This window comes from Dipteris shenzhenensis, chromosome 1, assembly GCF_047967505.1.
Source record: "Dipteris shenzhenensis isolate YYH24624 ecotype China chromosome 1, Dip_SZ_1.0, whole genome shotgun sequence".
Lineage (NCBI taxonomy): Eukaryota > Viridiplantae > Streptophyta > Polypodiopsida > Gleicheniales > Dipteridaceae > Dipteris > Dipteris shenzhenensis.
Window position 1 is genome coordinate 41719693 of NC_141596.1, and position 22316 is coordinate 41742008.

Here is a 22316-nt window from a genome sequence, read left to right on the forward strand (position 1 = left end):
TGAATTGGTGATCTAGCAAGAGAAGTGGATAGAGAACATAAAATGAAATATTTTTGCTTTTTACAACAAGAGCAAACTCCTTATGGTTAGAGAGTTACAGCTCCCGCAATTTCAATATATGAACAAAAATCATTACATTTTTACCACTTCCAACTTGTTGGCCCAATGATAAGACTTTCTTTTGTGAAGGGGGAGGTCTTGGGTTCCAATCCTACTCTTTAATAAAAAGAGAGGAGAGGAGAGGAGAAGGAGAAGAGAAAGAGAAAGAGAAGAGATAGGGGGGGGCGCGGGATCTGCTGTTACTCTTTTGCAGGGGCTCAGGAAACAGCGACCAGAGCAGTCTAGAGAACTGTCACGCAGAAAACTGTCCGCAACCAGAAGTCGCGGCAGTCCAGAGAACTGTCGCACAGAAAACTGTCCACAACCAGAAGTCGCGGCAGTCCAGAGAACTGTCGCGCAGAAAACTGTCCGCAACCAGAAATCGTAGCAGTCCAGAGAACTGAAGCGCAGAAAACTGTCCGCAACCAGAAATCGCAGCAGTCCAGAGAACTGAAGCGCAGAAAACTGTCCGCAACCAGAAGTCGCAGCAGTCCAGAGAACTGAAGCGCAAGAGACGCACGAAGCGAATGCACGCGCAGTAGCTTAGAAAGAGCACAGATGGTATAGTTTTGTTGATGTAACCCGTACGAATAGAAGAGTTGCCACCAGCCGTGGAGATTCGTATCCCAGCAGTCACACCAAAACTTTTAGCCGGAAAAGAAACCGAGAACAAAGGCTAGAGACTAAGTATGGCGACGCTCAAAGTCCATAGAGAAAAGGAGATCACGAGGGCGAAGGGATGTCATAGGGGTGAATAAGGAATTAGAAATGGAGGGAAGGAAAAGGGAGACTATGACACAAGGGGAAAGGGAGAGTGGGAAGAGAAGCAAGTACATGATAGGAAGAGGAATGTTGAGATGTAGACATCAAGGGAAGTGAACCATACTTTATTGGAAAGAAGGGATGAGAGGGAAATATCAAAATACTAGCTAGGTGGCTTTACAAGAATGAGCGTGTCCCATCAAGGAATTGCCCCTTCCTTTTATAGCCAAAAGAGGGGGTCTCTCCACATTAATGTATCCTCCCACATGCATGGCGTGTGTGGAAAAGTTTTCCATGTGGGCTAGGTGGGTACGCACTCGCAATTGTATGCGACAACCCTTTGCCTCAATTTTCCACATAAATCAAGCCCCATATCTCAAGTCTATGATACTCCCTTGGCCTCTTTCCAATTTTATAATAGGTTCAAACCTCTAGGAGGACAAGTGGAGGGTTGGCACAAGGAATCTTGCCACCTCATCCTACTTTCCCCATTATTTAACTAGCTCTCTTTGTCCTTCTATACCTCCCCCACATGGGCCTATCCCATATGGAGGGAATAACTCAATATAATAGCCATCTCCACCCATTTTATATTGCTTCTCCCATGGACTTTGAGCCATATCTCAATTATTGCATCCTAGGTGGAGGGGTGGCACATGGAGGAGCCATGCCACCTTGCATTTTATAATATTCCTATTATGGATTATGTACTACACACCTTATGGGTCCTCTTACATGGAAGGGTGGCACATGGTCATGCCCTGCCACCTCAACCTTGGGCCCTATGCACACCATATTTGATTATACTATTGCCACATATACAAACACACATACATATTAATGCCTTTTTCCTTAGACAATTTTATCCATAATAGTACAAATGATCATCATGGTGAATTGAATCTTAAAGTATCTCCTTGATGCAACTAATAAATGTTTCGGCATAGATGCATGCAAATTTGCACCCTAAATTCTTCATCATGTGACTTGCAATCATTTCATCGATAAATCACTATCTATCATGATAGTATGAATGATGGATGATATAGGTGGAGGGTGTTGAAATGAAGTAGACATGAAAAGTAGTTTTGTGAATAAAGGGATCTTATAAGCCCTAAATACTATTGGAAAGAAATGTAATTAAATGTATATAATATCTTTGTGGGGTAGTTTTATGACTAAAGGGTGTGTGATGTTAGTGGCATCTTTGTGGCGTAGAAATGTATATAGTATCTTCTTGGGGTAGTTTTATGACTAAATGGTATGTGATGTTATGATAAAATTGTCTACCAAATCACAATATAGGCCATGCTCAGAAAAATGTGCTCAGACCAAGACGCTCAGAGAAAAGACATACCCTAAAAAAGCGTAGCTTGCTACCCTCATTGATCAGATAATTTCTCCATATCTATAGATGGGGCCTATGTCTATTACCACTAACTTAATTCTCTTTATTATCTCAGTCAAATTGTCATGCACACCATCGAAGCCTTCTCTGCCAAATGCTAATGCTTGACCAAATTTTCATCTAGGCCATGAAAGCCTTCCTTCACACTCATCAATGCTCTACACACAAGAGCTCTGTATAAATGCTTTCTTGTATGAAAAATAGCAAATTGAGTATTGCCACTCCTTGAATCAACTATGCAACATTTCCTTCATTTCAATGTTGGGGTTTTTTGGTGCCCATATGATCCTCTCAACTCCTTCTGTATGCGGATTTTTGGAAATCGAATTGGTCATTGAAGGTACATGACTGTTTGTAGATGCCAAGGATGTTGGTAAGCACCTCACTACTACTAGAGCCACAAAAGTCTTGAGCGTTGCTCCTAGAAAGGGTGCCATTCCCACCTGTGTCGTGGGGGTGAATGAGATGAAATATAGCTCTGAATAATTGCCATTAGCAATGCATCTTGCACCACAAACAACCTGGCGTCATCTATAAAGGCCCATCTGAAGAACCACTCATTAACAAGGCATCTTGCACCACATATGCAAAGGTCTTAGATGATAAGTACGATGAAAATTGCATCGATGCTAATGTGCAAAGGGGTGAATGGCTTCTTGTGGATCATCCTTTCAATGTGCTTCCATTTGATAACATGACTGCTTCTCTAATTTCCTATTGATCACCCCTTTCGATGTGCTTCCATCCGATGACAGTATAGCTTCTCTAATATCTTTGTCCCATTTTTGTTTTATGGAATGCACACTCATAGGAGTCATCAACCGCAACCCACTTCTACACCAATGATTAGCATCTCCTAGATGCTAGACACACAAGGACTTGAGGAGGGCCAGAGAAGCCACCCTCAACATCATGCCAACATCTTGATAGGTGAAGTGAAGGATGCTACCTAATGTCAATGGATGACAAGATCATAGGTGCCCCCTCCTAATGTGTCTATAGTAGACCTTGTGGTGCAGGTGGAGAAGAAAACATTCGCTGACGAGGTAAGTGCTATATTTGGAGAGGCAGTTGCCAAGATGAGGCAGGCACATGTGAGAACAAAGGAAAGGTTGCTTTAGGGGAGCTTTGAATCGATTTGGCAAGGGTAGGCATAGAGGGCGAAAGAAGGGTCTCGATCCTCCCAAGAGTCCAGTGAAATTAGAAATGTTTCCACTCAGGAAGTGTTCAATATTCTCACCAAATAGTAGAGGCGAAGGCACAGATAGCCTCGATTTATTGGGTTCACATCCCATTCCGTATGTTGCTTGTTCGATCAATTGAAATATTTCTTGGGAGAGTTTATGGAAGCTGGGAAGCATCAACATCGATAGTCCAACACAAGAGGTTGAAAGCTTGGTTCTGGCTTGGGGGAGATCAATGGCGTGTTGAGGCTGTGCATTGTGAGAATGTAGCAAATAGACTCTTTGTCTATTGTTTGGGTCTGCATGTGTACTATGGTCATCATGTTTGCCCTGTGCACTTATTCTTTTGCATGTTTATTTGCAGTAGATATTTTCTATTCCAACCAGAGGCTTTGCACGTACTGTTGCACTTACATCGATTGTGAGATAAGACTTTCATCTTGCCAATCGATGATCCCTAAAATTATAGCAAATTGTCTTTGCTTCTTGTAACTATATCTTGGTGCTGATTCTGAGAATCGTGTATAGTTTGGCAGCCGTGATAGCTAAATAACATTTCTTCCTTTTATTTGTACTAGCAGCAGTAGGATAGCCATCCATTTTCTTCATTAGATTCATATTATGCACCTCATTTTGGTAGACATAGGCCTTCTCAATGAAGTACAACTATGTGGTAGACAAAGTATAGTCCGTCCTAATTTATGTCACCCATTCAAACTTTTGTTTTCTAGTTTAGTATTTCCTAATGGTTTTCGTTTTCTTTTTTAGGCAACAGTTAACAAGTTTTCATAACTTTGTTTTTACCTTTTGCATGTTAAAATTTTGTAATGATATGGATTTGTGGTAAATTTCCACGATACTTTATAACTGTGATGAAATACAAGTATTTGTCTAACCCTTTGTATTGTTTTTGCTAGAGCAAATCCGTTATATAATTAATTATGTTTACAATGACTTCTATCAAATTGTACTTTATAATTTAATAGTCTTGAGAATGTTTGTTATTGCTTTAAATGTTAATTTGATAAATCCAACAATCATATTTTCTTTTGAGTAAGTTGCTTTAACAATCATGTAACTTGCATTCATTTCCATGTATTAGAAAACTTGGTCGTTAAAAAAGCGTGTTGCAAATCAGTTAAGTAAACCACTAGTTAACATTAGGTGTTGCTATGTTAAATGTAAAGATTGCATGGCTTTGCAAAGCTGAATTTATGAAATGTAATACTTTGTCATTTTCTTTAAGTAGAACATAAGCTCTATACAACATAATAAATCCTTCCAAATGCTTTAATTATGTAAATAAGACTTGTGTTTAAGTGTTGTTTTAAAAACTTTGAACAAAGGACATATGTCTTGCTAATAATTATTGAAATTGCAACTTCAAAAGAATATTCAATTACTTATGTATGTCACTCAATTATTCGCAGAGCAGTGAGAAAATTGTCCGTGACACCTATGAAGGCTTGTGAAGATGAAGTCAACTCATCACAAGACAACTTCCCAGCCAAATTTCCTGAGCAAAAGAATGAGGGAAATAATCAAGCCATGGTCATTGAAAGTAAGCACTACCTAAAAGATTCTTCCTCACTACTGGTACTATACATATGGCAGCAAACTGACTGCATCAGCCTTAGATTTGCTTTTGAGGGAAAACTCTTGGCCAAATATGGGACCTACAAAGCTAAAGAACTTGAGGATGTTGTTGTTCTCTGAGCTGACTTCACAAATAGACACAACTGTGACACTATCACATTTGTTGTCCCTCATTCCTATGTAGATCAATATAAAGACAAGTTGGAAGTAGATGGCTTCTATAGGATAAAAGGCCCTTCTATAATAAAAAAGAGCCTCGATGAAGGAGGTACTTGTTCTTATTCTATTGATCTTAACACCACAACAAGTGTGCTCAAAGGCAAACCATTTGAAGGAACTATCACTTTATTGAATGATCACAAACTTGCGAATATGTCCCTTTCGAGACAAAGAATTGTAGGTCCTTGAAGCACCTCAATATGGCAATGGGCACTATATCATTTGTTATCATCAAAGTTGACAAGGATGGAGGAGCAGCAGATCAATTAATCATTGCTGACGGACCAAGAAATGAGGATCGAACTGCGGTACACACAATCTATTAATTGCAATTCATTATGCATGACAACTTCATAATGCTTAGAATTTTCAAACATGTGCACAAGAGTTTGTTTGCATGCCTAGAGGAATACAAAATGAAGAAGGCATTGTTATGTGCACATTGAAGAATGTATCCTACATGTTAGTAAGGAATACATTGTGTGTTTTTGACTTCACAATCTTGGCAAACATCCCAGACGGTCCAAAGAAAGAAGAGCTCACCCAAGTGTTTGTTATCCAAGTTGGAAGTCTTGGTGGATATGGCCGCATGGTAAATCCTAAACTTACCCTTCATGGTTTGCTATTATTTGTTATGTATTACAATAACTTATAAATTGATGTGCAGGTTAGTCGAGTTCTACAATTCACAAATCTAAACTCGTAGCTTGTGGAGTATTCATGTGCTGTCTATGCTGGCTCTCGTGTGAGTCATGATCATCAACCTTTTTGCTACATACACAAGAAATTATTCAAACACCTTGCTTGACGGGCAAGATAGTTCAATGTTTTAGTGAAGACATTGCCATCCACTTGCGTGGGTCGCATGTAGAAACTATTCTACCTTTAGAGGCTCCTTTCCTTGAACTTCATAGTGAACATGTTCTTCGTGTATGCTCAATGCTCCATTGCATCAAGTGTAGTGGTACTTTCACAATGAATAGTTCTGGCCATGTAATAGGCTTTGAGGGAAGCTCTTGATTGTACTAAGGCATTTTTAAAATTTAGCAAGGGTATTCATGAGATTTTTTGAAAGAAATCATTGTTCTTGGACATTGAAACATTGTGTTGATATTCATTTCTTCTTTTTGTGTAGAAAATGGACATCTCATTTGAAAAGTAAATTCTTGAAAATCTCAATGCATTTGACCTTGCATCAAATGTTGGTTTCTTGTAGCAACACCCACAGAACACAAACATTATAAATTGTCCAATTGAGCTTATTCCATTGCAATCATATTCCGCTTTGCTAGAAATCCTTATTAAATGTGTTCAAACAAATGCAAACTTTGTCAATTCCCCTTGTAAAATTCTTTCAAACCTTAACAATGACTCGTACAATCAAATTGCATGTGTTGAAGAGATTAAGAGAATGGTAACAAATATTTCTACTTCAAGATCTTAACTATATAGTTGCTTGACGAGCTTTATAAAAAACTTGCATTGTTCATTCAAAGACATTTGTAAAACTAGTACAAATGCTACAAAGTTTTCATGCACATTTTCATGATAATATTTTAGTGCATACACTTTTATTTGATGAAACTACAATACCAATGCAAATATCACCTTTGCATCATATTCAATGTAAAGGAGCATACATCCCCTAGACCAAAGAACATGAAAGTCAACTTGGTTTAATTCTTCGTAACACCCTTCAGTTAAGTGCTAAAGAGGTTGGTACCATATTCATTGAAACACACAAAGATGCACCTTACAATTGCATGAAAGATATATAGAATGAAAGATGCAAATGTGGCAAAAGGATGAGAAAAGGACATACCAATGGTATTGAGAAAAGCACACAAAACAAAGGAGGTGATATAAGAGAAGACAATTGCATCTCAAAGCAAAGAACAATGTTTGATTCAAGCAAGGAACAAGAAACAAGGAACATAAAAGCAAGTAACTCTAGTGCCAATTGTGGACACTCTTCAACATTCTTGCAAATGTTGTCAAACGTTAACATTCTTGTCCAAGCTACACACTAAGTCCAATGTTGACTCCATTTTTAATACAAAGTGATATCATTACTGCCGAAGTTCTTCCCAAAGAGAAGTGCTTATGCTCCATTTGTTTGAAATATATTAAGAGAAATATTTTACCGACTTTTTCCCATATCAACATGCCACTTCCAAAGAAAATGAAATACACTAGTCTTCTTAATGACATTGAAGCATGCCTTATTTCAGTTCGAATCCCTTTTGCACAAATTTGTGAGTTGATTTTTGATGGACAATGCGGCCTCAAGGGAAGCATTGTGAATGTGTTTGCTGATGTTGACAGAGCCCAATACGTACTACTGAGGTTCCTTATAGATGGAGCAACAGCCATGGTTGGGATTAAAAGAAAGCTAGAGTACACTCATTATTATATGAGTGATTAGTAAGACCTACTTTGATAATGCGTGCATTGAAGGAGCTACTTCCAAATTCCCTATACAAGGAACAAAAGGTCACATCAAACCACAAATGGGCTCAAAATATAGAGTCTTTGGGAGAAATTCAAATACAAGAGAACTCATCAAGAAACAACAACATGGACGATGACAATGACATGCTAGTACATCAGATTTACAATAGCCAACAAGTCATTGACTTCGAAGAGAAAACAATAAATATTGCACCCTCAAAAGGCTTCTCACCTTTAAGCACCTTCAAGGACAAACATTGTGAAGAGTTAGCATTCCCTCAACTATTTTATGGACATGGACGCTTATACAATATATCGGATCGAACTTCATACCAAGACATTGCACAGTGGGAATTCACTAACAGTGATCAATGCTTTGCATTCTCCATAGAAAACATCTTTTTTTAAACCATGAGAGTATTGGTGCGTCAAGTACTATCCTCAACCTGGGTTCGCATATGTGTAAAGTGCAATTGCGTGGACGAACATTAAGAGAAAAAGACACACTGCACAACACTAACGTTGAGAACCTTCTCCATTCCAATATTGGACATCACTTCGCATCCATGTGAACATCATCCAACTACAAGATGAAGTTGCAAAAAGACCTATTTGCCATGGTTAGACAACTAAGAAAACTTTTTTTATTACTTTTTCATAAGTAGAAAGACTATGGGAACCTTTGTTGCAATGCTTGTTAGAAAGGCTTAGAAAGTCTTTGTGGAAGAGCCAAGAGATACCTCAGAGGGTACTCCTTTGCACAAATACAAAACTTGATTTGAAGAGATCCAATAACTTCAGCTCAGTATTATGTCCATAGATTCCAAGCAATCAAATGCTTGTTGAAACAAGATCCATTGATCATAGGGAAGGTGATGGACTACTCCTTTGTCATAGAATTTCAAAACCATGGTAGCCACCAACACGACCATGGGTTGCTTTGGATCAAAAACGCACCTACTGCGATGGTACTTCAGACATAGAAGAATTTATCGGCAAATACATATGCTCTGACTTATCAAAGCTTGCCTTGCCTAATTCAAAAATCCAAAGACATAAACATCACAAGACTTGCCAAAGAAGAGGTAAAAAAGGTCATTTTGGTTTTCCTCGTGCACCCATGCACACAACAAAGTTGTTGAACCTACTACATACGGGAGAAATCATAAGCAATTCGAAAGACCAAATTAAAAGTATCACTAATCTTATGGAAAACACAACAGTACAACAACAAACTTTTGATGTGATTACCTCAAATAACTTCACATTACTGAAGAAGAATAGATACTAATTCTACGATCAAACATTAGCCAATCGACAATATTCATGAGGTGTGAACCAAAGGCTCACCAAAGGATGTCTTCACTAACAACTTCAATCCAACAATTTCCAAATTATGGGGTGCTAATACAGACCTCCAATTCATTCTCAATCCACATCAAGCAGGATCATATTGCACGTCATATATGACCAAAGAGATAAAGACACAATTGACATTGTTCGTAAAGCATTTTCCATAGCATATGCAAGCATAGCCTACCAACCAATGAGCATCTACCCAAGGTTGGGAATGCCATTTTAAACACACAACACATAAGCGCTCAACAAGTTGTGTACTTATGCTTGTCCCTTCCTCTCATTTCCACCACACAAGAGTTCTCCTACATTAACACCAACCCCATTGATGAGCGTACATTCCTATGGAAATGAAGACAAGACTTAGAGAAGTTGGACCCTTAAAGCAATGACATTTTCTTCGCAGACATTGTTACAAAGTATTTGCAATGAAAAACTAGCATGAATGATGTTTGCCTAGCATCATTCATAAGTGATTAAAAGGAATGCAAATGCCACCAAGAAACGAAAACATGAAAAAATAATGTTTCAACAACAACAACAAAAACAAGGATCTAGAGAAACATTTCAGAGAGTTATGTCTACTGTACTTGCCATTTTCAAATGAAGAGCATACACTAACTACAGAATTTCCCACATGGCATGACTTGTATCAATACAACAAGAAAATATAGAAAACAAACGAAGCATATATAACAAACTAATACCAACCAGCACTATATCTACGAATTTCACAACGGCAAGTTCAAAAACATCTAAAAACTACAAACACACTGCAACAAATCAAGAGTATGACTTAAACATCGAGCTGAATACAACGTAAAACAAAAAACAATACATTGACAATGTCCTCTCACATACAAAGCACAACCAAATGAGGATTATCACTCCACAATGGGGAGATTGAATCAATGTAAACGACCAATAGTACATGACATCCTGCTCAAGAAATGTTTAAGCCAACAGCGTAGTGCCATTGCGCCTTTTTCTAACATGTAATGCTAGCATAGGAAAAACATTCACTCTGCTTATATTGATCCAAGCATTGGTAAGACATTACAATCATAAAAACACATCAGATGTTACTCTACCAAGGATTCTAATACTTGCATACACAAGCAAAGCCGCATTCAATGTAGGTGGAACAATAATACATTCCACACTCCACTTGCCACTCATGACTTCCACATACAAGCCACTCTCAACTGAAATACTACAAACTCTCTCAACACTATATGCAGATTTGGAGCTAATAGTTTTCGACGAGGTTTCCCTCATTGAGCAGAATACGTTTACCGCAACAGATATGCGAATGTGTGAGATAAAACACAACCACTTGGAACCATTTGGTGGTGTGGATGTTTTGCTTTGTGGACACTTATGCCAAGCAAGTCCAACAAATGATGCATGGATCTTTTTTAACAGATCTACATCATTGTCTATGGTACCATCCATTTGGAAAGACCATGTGATGTACTATGAACTAGAAGAAACAATGCGACAAAATGATAACACCTTCCTCACAATATTAAATCATATATGATTGGGCACCCAAACACTTTCAGATCTTCAATATTTAAACAACCTATACAATCATACCCCAAAGTCAAAACATGAGACGCCACACCTATACTATACAAACGTAGCAAAAGATAAACACAATGACGACGTCTTTCACATGCTAACTTCTGAACTAGAGCAAGAGACATTAGGCATAAGACTTGTAGCAAAACAATCAACATACCAACAGACCCAAAAAGTATTGGAGGACTCCATGCAGAGCTATTCCTAAAGGTTGGTATGATTGTGGAACTTTGTTTAGGAAAAATGTGGACCCAAAAAGTACTGGAGGACTCCATGTAGAGCTAAGCCTAAAGGTTGGTATGATTGTGGAACTTTGTGTAGGAAATATGGACATTGCAGATGGCTTAGTTAATGGAGCAGATGCCACTTTCATGGATTCTAACATCGACAACAAAGGAGCCATAGTATGGGTACATTTCAACAATCCCACAATAGGTTCGAAAACACGTAACATGAACTCAATGATCTATACGAGGATTACCAAAAAGCCAGCAACAAAAAGCGAACGAGCCAAAAAAAGCGAGTAATAAAATTTTATAAATCCCCCATTTCAGTAGCAAAAATTAATAACTTATTCAAAATACCATATGTTTCCTGAATGCTAGAAGGTTAAATATGCATATAACTTTAAAGCCACTAACACTAATTTCACATCATCCATGAGACAGTTTGTAGGTTTAATTTCCAAGTCATTGTTTGTATTAAATACAAACCCTACTTCAATCAAGTTCTCTCTTTCCACTAGAGTAATTGAGATAATCAATGCAACCTTCCACACAAGTGGGGTGTTTCCAAGGACTCCTTGCATGGGTCATATGTAAATGCTTAGCTTTTTTAACTCTGTTCACTCTTGGAACAAAACCCATGTTTCATTAGGAAAAAAGGGAGCTCATTTTGGGGCCTTTTACGGTTTGGAAAAATAAGCTCTCAACCAATCAATAGAAGGCCAACGTAACGTTGAAAATTCATGAAAATAAGAGAAAATAGAAAAAAGAAACAATACTTTATGTAAGTACAAGCGTGCTACATTAATGAGGAGATTGGTTTTTTATTCTCAGAAGATCTTTGGACAAGAAGATAGAATCTAAACTGACATTTTATCTGACAAGATCCTTCCTGCTTCCACCTTCCTTTGAATTTTCAAATGTTGTGCCGCCTTTCGTGCAAAAGGTCTACCATTCTACACCATTGCCTCATTGTGCAACAGCCTTTCTTTTCCAAAACTGCTCCCTTGATCCTGTTTGGCGTAGAGTAAGATGTTTCTCGTCAACTGTCTGTTTGCCCACTTTCTCTTTCTTGAAACTTCAAATTGTTATCTTAGTTACATTACTTTGCTATTGTTACAGATTCAGAAAATCTCCATGGTGAACCAAAACCATGGCCGTTCTTGTGGAAGACGCTCTGTGGATGATAATGCTACGAAGGCAGAATTATACCAAACATCCTTACCCCGTCGACCTGCTTCTTCTATTTCGTCGGTAGAGAATTCAAGTACAGTCAAAACGGAAGGAACTTGGGAAAGGTTTAGTGTTTCGAAAGGAGCATGGGTGCTCATGCAACCTAGCAAAAGAAAAAGACCCCAAACAAAAAACATTTTCTTGGCATCGTGGAAGGGAAGAGTACGAGATTTTAAAATCACCAAAGGGAAGATATCCGTGAAAGAAGTTTTGATTCAGCACGTGTACATGCATAAAGAACTTGTCTTGCGAGACTATCCAAAAAATCTTCCGCAACACAGGCCTAATTGTATATTTTTCTATTGTGGTTTTTTTCTTGATGAGGTGTATGGATTTTTAAGATGAAGCTTTCTCTCTTAGCTTATTGACATTCTTGTGTTGTTTTATTTCAGATTTATATCCTTCATCGTATGAGACATGGCAAAACATCGATTGTATTCTGGGATTTATAGATGTTCTGCATGGATCGATAGGAGAACAACAATACCAAGGTCGATGTGCAACAGAGCTAGCTCAATCGGGTATATTTTTTACTGATCATTTTTATCAGTTGCTGGACAAAGCTAACACACATGGTGTATTAATAAAACAAGACCTTCCGGCGTGGAATTCGGTGGATTGGCCTCACCCACATTCTAGTGTTACAGAGGCATATAGGGCGAAGCTTTTTACAGAAGTACAGAAAGCTCTGAGGCCCAATATTGCCACTAGGATAGTAAAAATTTCTTTGTGCATGCCTCTCACAGTTTTTGTAGACTTGTTTAATACCTTTCCAGTAAAGGTTTCAAAAACAATGTTCACAGTTAAAGCAACAAATTCGGCATGCATGCCACAATTTTTGGATAAAGGTTGGGATAAGAAGACATGTAGTTCAGTGTTTTGTGAGGTGGTCCAACCTTCTATGCAACTGAAGTACATGGTTGCATCACAAAATTTTATTTTCTCTTTTTATTACAAGCGCAGTCGAATGCTAGGCACAAAGCTTGTCCCAATGGATCAAGATGAAGAGTCTTTTGGTGCAGAAAATAAACTTATTGATATTGATGTTGTTGAGAATGGTGATGTGGTAGCCAATATCTCATTAAGAGAATGTTGCTCCCTAGCTCAATTGCGCAGTGACATTCTGTTTGAGACTGAAGGTTCTATCTCAAACGACTTTTTATTTATCTACAACAACAGAAAGGTACACCATCTGATTTATCCTAGTCTCATTAAGCATTGCTATTAGTTTAATTTACCACTCTAATTCATATTGCTTTTTTGCAGTTACTCAGAAGAAGAGAGAGCTCAGTTAAATGCAAAGACATAGAAAATTTTAAAATTGAGATAACACAGACTCCATAAAGAAAGGTTTTGTATTCAATCAAGTAAGATTTTGTACAGAACTGTTTAGCTGAATCTGTAGAACATATTTCTAACATCCATTTTCTATTTATGTACAGTTTCATCTACATTTTCTGGAGGATCTTCTCTCTGCTGCTCCATCCTGTCCGTGCTCCATCCTGTCTCCTCCACTGCCCCAGAAGCCTCTCTTTGCTGCTTCTTCACCTTCTCCTCAACATCAGCAGCAGGTCTTTGCTCCTGTGTCTGCTCCTCCTCAACACTCTGTGATTGCTCCTGTGGCTTCTGGTCCTCAGCATTAGGTGCTTCATCTGTAAGATCAAGGTGTATGACACCTTCTTGTACTTTAGAGCTTTCACCCAGCTCCACAGTAGCTGGTACAATAGGTTTGGGGGAGGCATAGCTCAAAAACCTCCAAATTGTATGAGCTCTAAAATTATGTACATAGTTGGGGCTGAAGGTATCCTCTTTCATCTGCAATGGCAGAGGATAATTTAGAACACTTTGTATCATTATGAATTATCTTCAAGCTAAATGAAATGTATTTTTCCTTACCAAATCTGGCTGTTCCTTCTCAAAGTAGCTTGAAAGTATATATTTTGCATTGATCAGCACCCTCCATCCACAGCTACTTGAATCATTTTGTTGTGGTGTCTGTACAGTTAGAAAAAAATGTTAGAAACTGTGAGCATCAGCACAAAACAAAATTATTCAATAAGTTCAAAGACATAGCATTTAATAGACTTTTTACCTCTAGACTTATTGGCTCTATTGAATCCAAAAGAGAGACATTTGGAGGACAATGATCCAATGCATCTAATAGCCTTCTAATACAACTGCAATATGTATAATTTAGTTAGTATGGTATCAAAATAATGAAGTTTTAAGTTCAAAAAGCACACACAGCACTTACAATTTCAGCTCTGTGTGTGTGTTTTTTAGAGAGTTGAATAGAAAGCATTGCTTTTGCTGGATGTCAATAGACACAAAACTCCAGTGGTCACTGCATAAGGAAAAAAGCATAAGAAAATGAAAGGCTACAAGAGTTCCCAATATTAAAGAAGAATCTTAAAAGAAGTAGTCACCCACATACTTGCTATGGTATGGAAGTAGCAAAATATCAATTACTTCAAAATTGCAGTGTTTGAACTAGCTGGAAATACTCATGGGAGTCTCCTTTGCATCTCTTAATCTAGAAGAAATGGCTGGATCAACAATATGGACTGTATGCTATACAAAGGGGTGAAGCCAGCTTCTCATCATGCTGCATAGGATCAGAACATAATTAGGGTAGGTTATAAAGGAGTTACAAGGAGGATTGATTTGCAAAAAATGTAAAATTTATAGACACTTACTAGAGCATTGCAAGAATGATAGTATCTGAGCAATACTCATTCTTGTTAGCCAATGCTGCTAAGCATTGTTTTGTCAAATCAAAATCATTGACTGAAACTTCATCCTCAATATGTACAACTACATCAGGGCCCAACTCCTTCAACCTTCTATGTATGTGTAGCTCCTTCTTTCCAGTCTCCACATCTATAACAGATTTTGTTTCTTTTATTTGCTGCTTCAGTGAGTCCTCATAAGCAGCCTTCCCTCTGGTGTTCTTTGAGTGTGTTACCTCAACAACCTTTACCTCATCAACCTTCACCTTCCTTGTAGGTGGAATTAGCAATATATCTCTCATTTTGATGTCCTGCCATTCCACAAGATGAACCAGCTTGTCATACCTCCATCTCACTCTGGACAAAGTGTTGAAGTCTTTGGCCATCAAAGTCACCCTGTGAGCATGGGCTGCTACAAGCATTGCATCCTCAAAATATTTCTCCAGGTAATCCTCTGCCATTTCCTGTAAGGAAAGAATGGCAGTTCTATTCCACCTGAACCCAAGGTTTCAACTGTCACAAATTTCTCTCACCAGTCTTTGAAAGGGTGCTTTGGGTATTGCAAAGCCTATAGCTTTTTGTTGCCTCCTTATCTCCCTTAGCACACCTGCACCCTTATTCAATATTTTGGCCTTTTGCTTGAGCAAGCTCATTGGCTTACCCTTCCTGCCATGTGCAGCTCTTCCCTTTGGAGTACCTGCCCTAGCTGCTGTTGCTGCAAGACCTGGTCCTTTGCCAACTTTCCTTGCAGTTGACTTGGTTCTTGCCATCACTCTGAAAAACTGCATACAAAGGATTGGAAAGAGATCACAGACATCTAACAAAGAAAAGGCAATCACAGGGGTGGAAGAAGCCAAATAGAGAAATTTGCAATAAAATGCGATATGAGCAGTTTGGAATTTCAAACAGGTCCACATCGCATTTTGCTGCAAATTTTTGAAATGAATTGCTGGTGCACTCCTACAGTGATTTCTATGTTTCTCCAACCAAATACAGTATGAATGGAGGTTATGCAAGAAGATCACATGCAAATATCACACTTGAAGATCTGCATTTCTACAGTGATTTCTCTGTCTTGGTTTGAGTCTATGCATTTCCATGCAGGATGTATTTTTTCTATTTTAGGCAAGAAGATTGCAGAGACTAAGGGGAGAACCCATTGTTACTGACCTGGAATCTATATGTGGATGTGCTGTGCTGCTGAGGAGTAATCTGTGCTGAGGATGAACCTGTGCTGTTGGACAAGATGCTGATGCTGCAGAGTATGGAGGTAGGGAGGCAAGAGAGCAGAGACTGGAGGGCAAGAGGTCCAAAACAGGATACCACAAATAAGTGCAAATAGAATTAAAGAATCACTAAATCCCACACGTGTGGAATGTAGTCGTTTTTCACACATGTGGATGGGACCCAGATCTCTTGGAGTTTGAAATTTGGCACGTGTGAAAGTACACTTTATTCCTTGGAACTTGTGCCATTCATGATTTCATCATCAATACCACAACCACTTTTCCCTCCCCTGGATCCCAATCTTTCATCCCTGCCACGACCCTCGCATCTTCCATTTCCTTCTCTCTGATCCTTTCCTACCCAGCACACTCCATCCAGACTGCAACCTGCCTGAAGACAGTACTGCCAGATCTCCAGGTTACCTAGAGTGCAAAGTTCAAGCTAGAGAAAGAGCAGGAGATTTACCAGTGCAACTCAATCAGCATGGAAAAGGAAAAAAAAGGTCAGAATTCTAGTTTGGTTTCAATGTTTTTCAACATTTAGTTCTTCCATCCATTGGATTTTTTATGTCCCAATGTCTTCACTCAGCTCCATCCTTCTTCTTACATTTTCAATTAATACTGTTCAAGAATGTGGTAAATCACCCAGAAATTAGATTGTAGGTTGATATGAATAGAAACAAGAAATTTGCAACAAAATGCGAGGAGAGTGGTTTATAATTCTCTAAACAGCCCATATCGCATTTTGCTGCAAATTCCTGTTGTTGACTCCTTCCTCATGAAAAGTTTCACTCATTCCATTATTTCTCTTGCATATGAGATCATAGTGTCCAGGAATCACTGATATGAACCAAGTGCTTGATTTGACATGCACATGAACAGAACTTGAGAATTTGCAACAAAATGTGAGGAGAGTGGTTTATAGTTCTCTAAACAGCCCATATCGCATTTTGCTGCAAATTCCTGTTGTTGACACATTCCTCATGATTAGTTTCACTCATTCCATTATTTCTCTTGCATATGAGATCATAGTGTCCAGGAATCACTGAGATGAACCAAGTGCTTGATTTGACATGCACATGAACAGAATTTGAGAATTTGCAACAAAATGCGAGGAGAGTGGTTTATAATTCTCTAAACAGCCCATATCGCATTTTGCTGCAAATTCCTGTGTATTATTTGTTTCTCACTTCTACCTCATTAATTTGCTATCTTTAGCCCTGTGGAAATCTTCCTTGATGATGAGAAATGTTTTTGTTTTGGAATAGCTGGCTCCCAGGCCCCACCTTTCAAGAGGAAGCTGGACTTTTCTGCTGCTATTATTAGACCACAGCAATCACCAGGTGAGTCATGAGATGTCATGAAGGAATTATCTGGTGATATACAATGCATTCACTGATTGCATATGTCAACATATAGAATTCATAGTATATAAGTTTTTGAACAGGCAAAAAGAAGAGGCTGGAGCAGAGTGCTGATTCTTCCATCAAAAAACAAATGGAACCAGAAGAGGACAGTTCTCCAGATTTGCTCCTATTTGAGTTTCTTCACAAATGCAAGGCTCAGAGTAACTTCCATATATACCACAGTATTTTCAACATGGAGTTCACAATGAGCTCTGTACTGGAGTAGCACAAAGATTTTCTTTCAGACTATTGGGATGCCTTCAAAGAACTGACAGAGGCAGGAAGAATTGTGGGAAGAGAAAAGGTTTTTGTGCACCTAAATCATATTGTCTCCAATGACAGGCTGAGGTACCATGTGAACAGAAGATTTGACAGCCTGCCTGATCACTATAAATTCAACTGTACTTTGCACACCAGAAAGTGCAGAGTGCTGGAGGAGAGCATGGCATTTCTTATGTACATTGTCTTCAGTCAGGAGTCTTTGGATGAACAAGGGCAGGAAATAGAAGAAGAAGACACATCTGAAGCTTCTGAAAAGGAGGATGTTTCTTTGGTCACAGAAATGGCAGAGCAAGAAGAAGATATCAACCTTCAGGATGAGGGGCTGCAAGTGGCTGCTCTTGACCTTGTTCAACTGAGGACAAAAACTCTGAGGGGAGCAGAGCCAGTTGAAGATTTTGATGTTCAGAGCAGCAACTATGCAGTGCCCATGCTTCCAGGTGTGTTGATTGGTGGAAAGGATTATGTTTTCCTCCATGATATAGAGTGTATGTTTGATTTGAGGGAGCTCCATCAAATTGAATAATCCAAGATGTCATCACACCAAGACGAGAATTCGGACATCCCAAGTTTCTCGGTAGTCCAAAATAGGTAGGAGAAGAGGGTGGGGAGAATTCAACACTTGAGCCAAACGTTCAGCACCAAATAAACTTGCAATTCTTTGTTGATAGTTTATCTTAAGCCCAAAAAGAATTACAATTTGAAGCTCGAAATGAGGCACAAAAGGCTGATTAGGTACAAATGGATTCCTTGGTCGAAACATTACCAACCATAGCCAAGGCCTAGAAACCTTTGTAATGAGATTGTGAATAAACCATTCAGGACGAGCTTTTCCACAGGAATCAACAAGCAGATGCGCCAAATCTCCCCCCAAGCTTGGGGAGCATCCCACCCTTCGAAGAAGGAAACCGTTTTGATTACCTCTGAAGCAGCAAGTAGGGCTACTGCAAGGTGATCATATGTGAGTTTACATTCCATCACCTCCCCTTAGTGCATGCATTGCTACTTAAGGTGGTCAAGTGTGGCTTTTACATGTCAATACCTCCCCTCGGTGCTTACATGGCTACTCTTAGGTGGTCAGGTTTGATTATAAGAATATAGGCTAAAGGTGGCAAGGATGTTGCTTCTTAATGTTGATGATGATTGCTTCTTTGCTTGATGTAGCTTGATGCATGATGCTTTGTTATTCCATGTGGCTTGATGCTTTATGTGTGGATGCCACGTTATGGGCTATGGTCATCTCAATGCAATTTCCCTTATTGCCCAGGCTTCAAGGCTTGACAAGGAGGTTGGCATAGAGGATGACCATTCACTACTGGCTTTGGAAACAATGTTTGATCCTATAGAGGCCCTTTCATTTTGTTTCAAAGAGGCTGAAAGGTTCCAAGAGCCAGATGAAGCTGCCTTCTAGCTCACATAGGAAGCTATGAATCTCTCAGCACTATACACAGAAAAGCCTAAAGAAGAGGCTGGACAAGAAGGGAGAGGGATAAATCTTTGGAAAGATGAACTGCTTGTTGCTGATGAAAATGAGAAGGTACTTCAAATCATATACTTTGACTTCTGCTTAACTTTGTTTTTGTAGGTTGTGTATTGTCTCACTCCAATCCTTTGATATGTTGCAGCTACAAATTGAGGATGACACATTCCTCCAGAAATCAAGTGGAAGCAGGCAGGTTGGGTTTCGCAAAATGTCAGGCCTAGCTCATTATATTCATGATCTAGGCAGTGCCAAGATCTTGATTTACCATAGGCAGTTGAGCAACAATGGAGAAGCCATTGTTTACTTCCTAAAATGTTTGTCCAGGGCTTTAGGAGGACATGCTCTTTCATGGCAAAAGGAAAAGATCATTTTGATAGAGAGGTTGTCTGCCATAGATATATTTGGAGATTATGTGAATAAGCAGGCCTCTAGGGCCGCTTACTTTTTGTCTTACATTTCTTATGCATTAGCATGTGGTGTTAAGGAGCCCAAATATCTGGAGGGCTATGGAAAACACCAGCTCGTAAGGTTTCGAGAGCCACCCATGATTGCATCAAGCCACACAGTCCAAGAAGAGGAACAGGTGGAGAGAGCTGAAGAAAAGGATAAAGAGACAGTCGACATCAAGCCAATAAAGAAGAAAAAGACTCCAATCAAGATCAAAAAGAGAGTTCCGATCGGCAGGCCCTGGGAGAAATAGGATTTAGTCATCGAATATAGCACAAACATTATATTAAATTTGAACTGATTTGTATAAAGTCTTTGATATCTGATTAATAAGTTGATGATGAAATAATTTGTACATTTACATAGAGTGGTGTCGTTAAATATTAAATGAACAATATATTGAAATTGTAAACAAATTGTATTAAGTTCAGATCATATGTTTCACATTGAAATACTTTTCATGCATAACACCAAGAGTCACTTGTTCCACTAAAAAAATTTCTATTGAATGAGTTTGAAAACATGTGGACATAACACCAATAAGTTACAAATGAGTCCTATTCATGTTTACTTGTCCATTTATGGTTTCTAAATATCTTCGATTCCCTCCATTGTCTATGTCTCTCTGCTGCAATTGAATTGTCTAGAGCTTGTCTTCGTCTTTGCTTTTGGGCTAGAAGAAAAGCAAGCTTGATTTTGGAGCTAGCAACTTTTCTTTTAGCATGCAGCCTCTGTAGTATGCCTCGGTAAAACCATTGGAAGACTTCCTTCAGACTATTCGCCTTCTGACTCCCTCCATAGTGTTGTGTGTGTCTAAAAAATGCATTACGTGCCATGTAGTGAGACGTCTCCATGCCTTGGGTAGACCAAATAGCTGGGCATCCATACTTTTTGACAAAATAGGGAAGGTGGTTGTATATGATATGCTGTAAGACATAAGAATGCATAGTAAGTAATAAAAAAAAAGAGGATCACACTTAAGTAAAAGAAAAAGACATAACCTTACCATGTAGTGAGTTATATTGCAGGCTGTCCACGCGTCTTTCATTGACTTTCCAAAATGTTTAATTGCCTCCTCAAAGTTCTTGTAATCACTCTTTGTCCATGTTACTTTGTCACAGAACATGAAGAGTTGATCAAGAGACCTCCACACCTCTGCCTTCCTATTTCGTGCTTCCCCATCTGCCTCATGATCTTTCACAGCATTATGGACTTGCTTCCACAATCCATAATTAATCTTTGAAACTGCTCTACCTTGCCTTACTTGCTTACTGTGTTTGGGTCGAGACAAGAATCTTCTTGCCTTAACACCACCAATAGAGGGCTTGATTGGTACCTCCTTGCCATTGGTAGACTTTTTAAAATCCTTTGTGATTTGAACATCTCCTCCATGCAGACCTATATCGGATAACACTTTTTCCAATGCTTGAAGAGCATCCTTTCTATTTTTTTCGGGACGGAGTTTCCAAGCAAATCCAATATATAAAAATACCAATTTCTCAATAATTCGACATAGACCATGCAATGTGCAGATGTGAACATTACATAGTGGAATGTCCAGAATGGCCTTGAAGTCAGGGTCAACTTTATCTCTATTAGGTGCTCTCTTCCACCATTTTGAATCCACTACTTGAGCTGATTCTTTGCAGTAAAGACAAGGAGACTTTGAGTTGCCTCCTTTACTAATGTTATACATGCACTTAAGTGTTTTAAGATCCCCGGCCATGTGCCACTCTACTTGAAAATCACCTTTTCCTGCAACATGGAGATTCTCGCCTTGCACTTGTCTTTTGATTATTCTTGGTATTTCCGTGTGGTGAAACACCCAATCTAGTGTTTCATGGTCTTCGGTCTTCACCTGCGAGATTATAGAAAACAAAAGTATTACTATATCAGATTTGAAAACAATGACCAAAATCAAGTATAAAACAACCCATGATCATACTTGGAACGAGCCTAACCACCATATGTGTTTCTCTGACTGCACACTAAAATACTTCGAACTCGCTTCAGTCAATGATGTATCAATTGCTCCATTCATCAATGTAATAGTAACTCTTTCCATTTTCTTTTCCTTTACAACCTCACACTCATCCAGTTTGATAACAAATTTTAAAATGCCTTTGCACTCCTCAAATGTTATTCCATAAAACTCGACCATTCTTTTTTGAAGTTGTTGCAGATCTAAAAATATATTGTTCCAAGGATCATACACAGTGGTTCCTTTAACACCATGAAATATTTCTTCAATATGGATATATTGCCCAATAAATTCATCTATACTTTCATTCAAATGACCTCTTATCCTCCACACGGTTGCTGGATTTGGCAGTAAAACTCGTTTAATCCTTTGATCTTTCAAAGTTGAGGATATCGCATGGAAAATCGAACTATATCCCTTCCTGCTAACTCCACTAACATCAAGAGCCTCTTGGATTATAGTGCCATCAACTTGATTATTGGATACAAAGTCCTCTACAACATTGCGTTTGACTGTTTTGTATTTTTTTTCCTCAATCAAACCTTTTGCTACACCGCAAGAAAGCAATCCTTTCATTTGTTTAACAGGAAGAAGGTTTGGGTCCATATTTTCTTTTGCAGGCTCCAATAATTTCCTGTAGTAACAACAC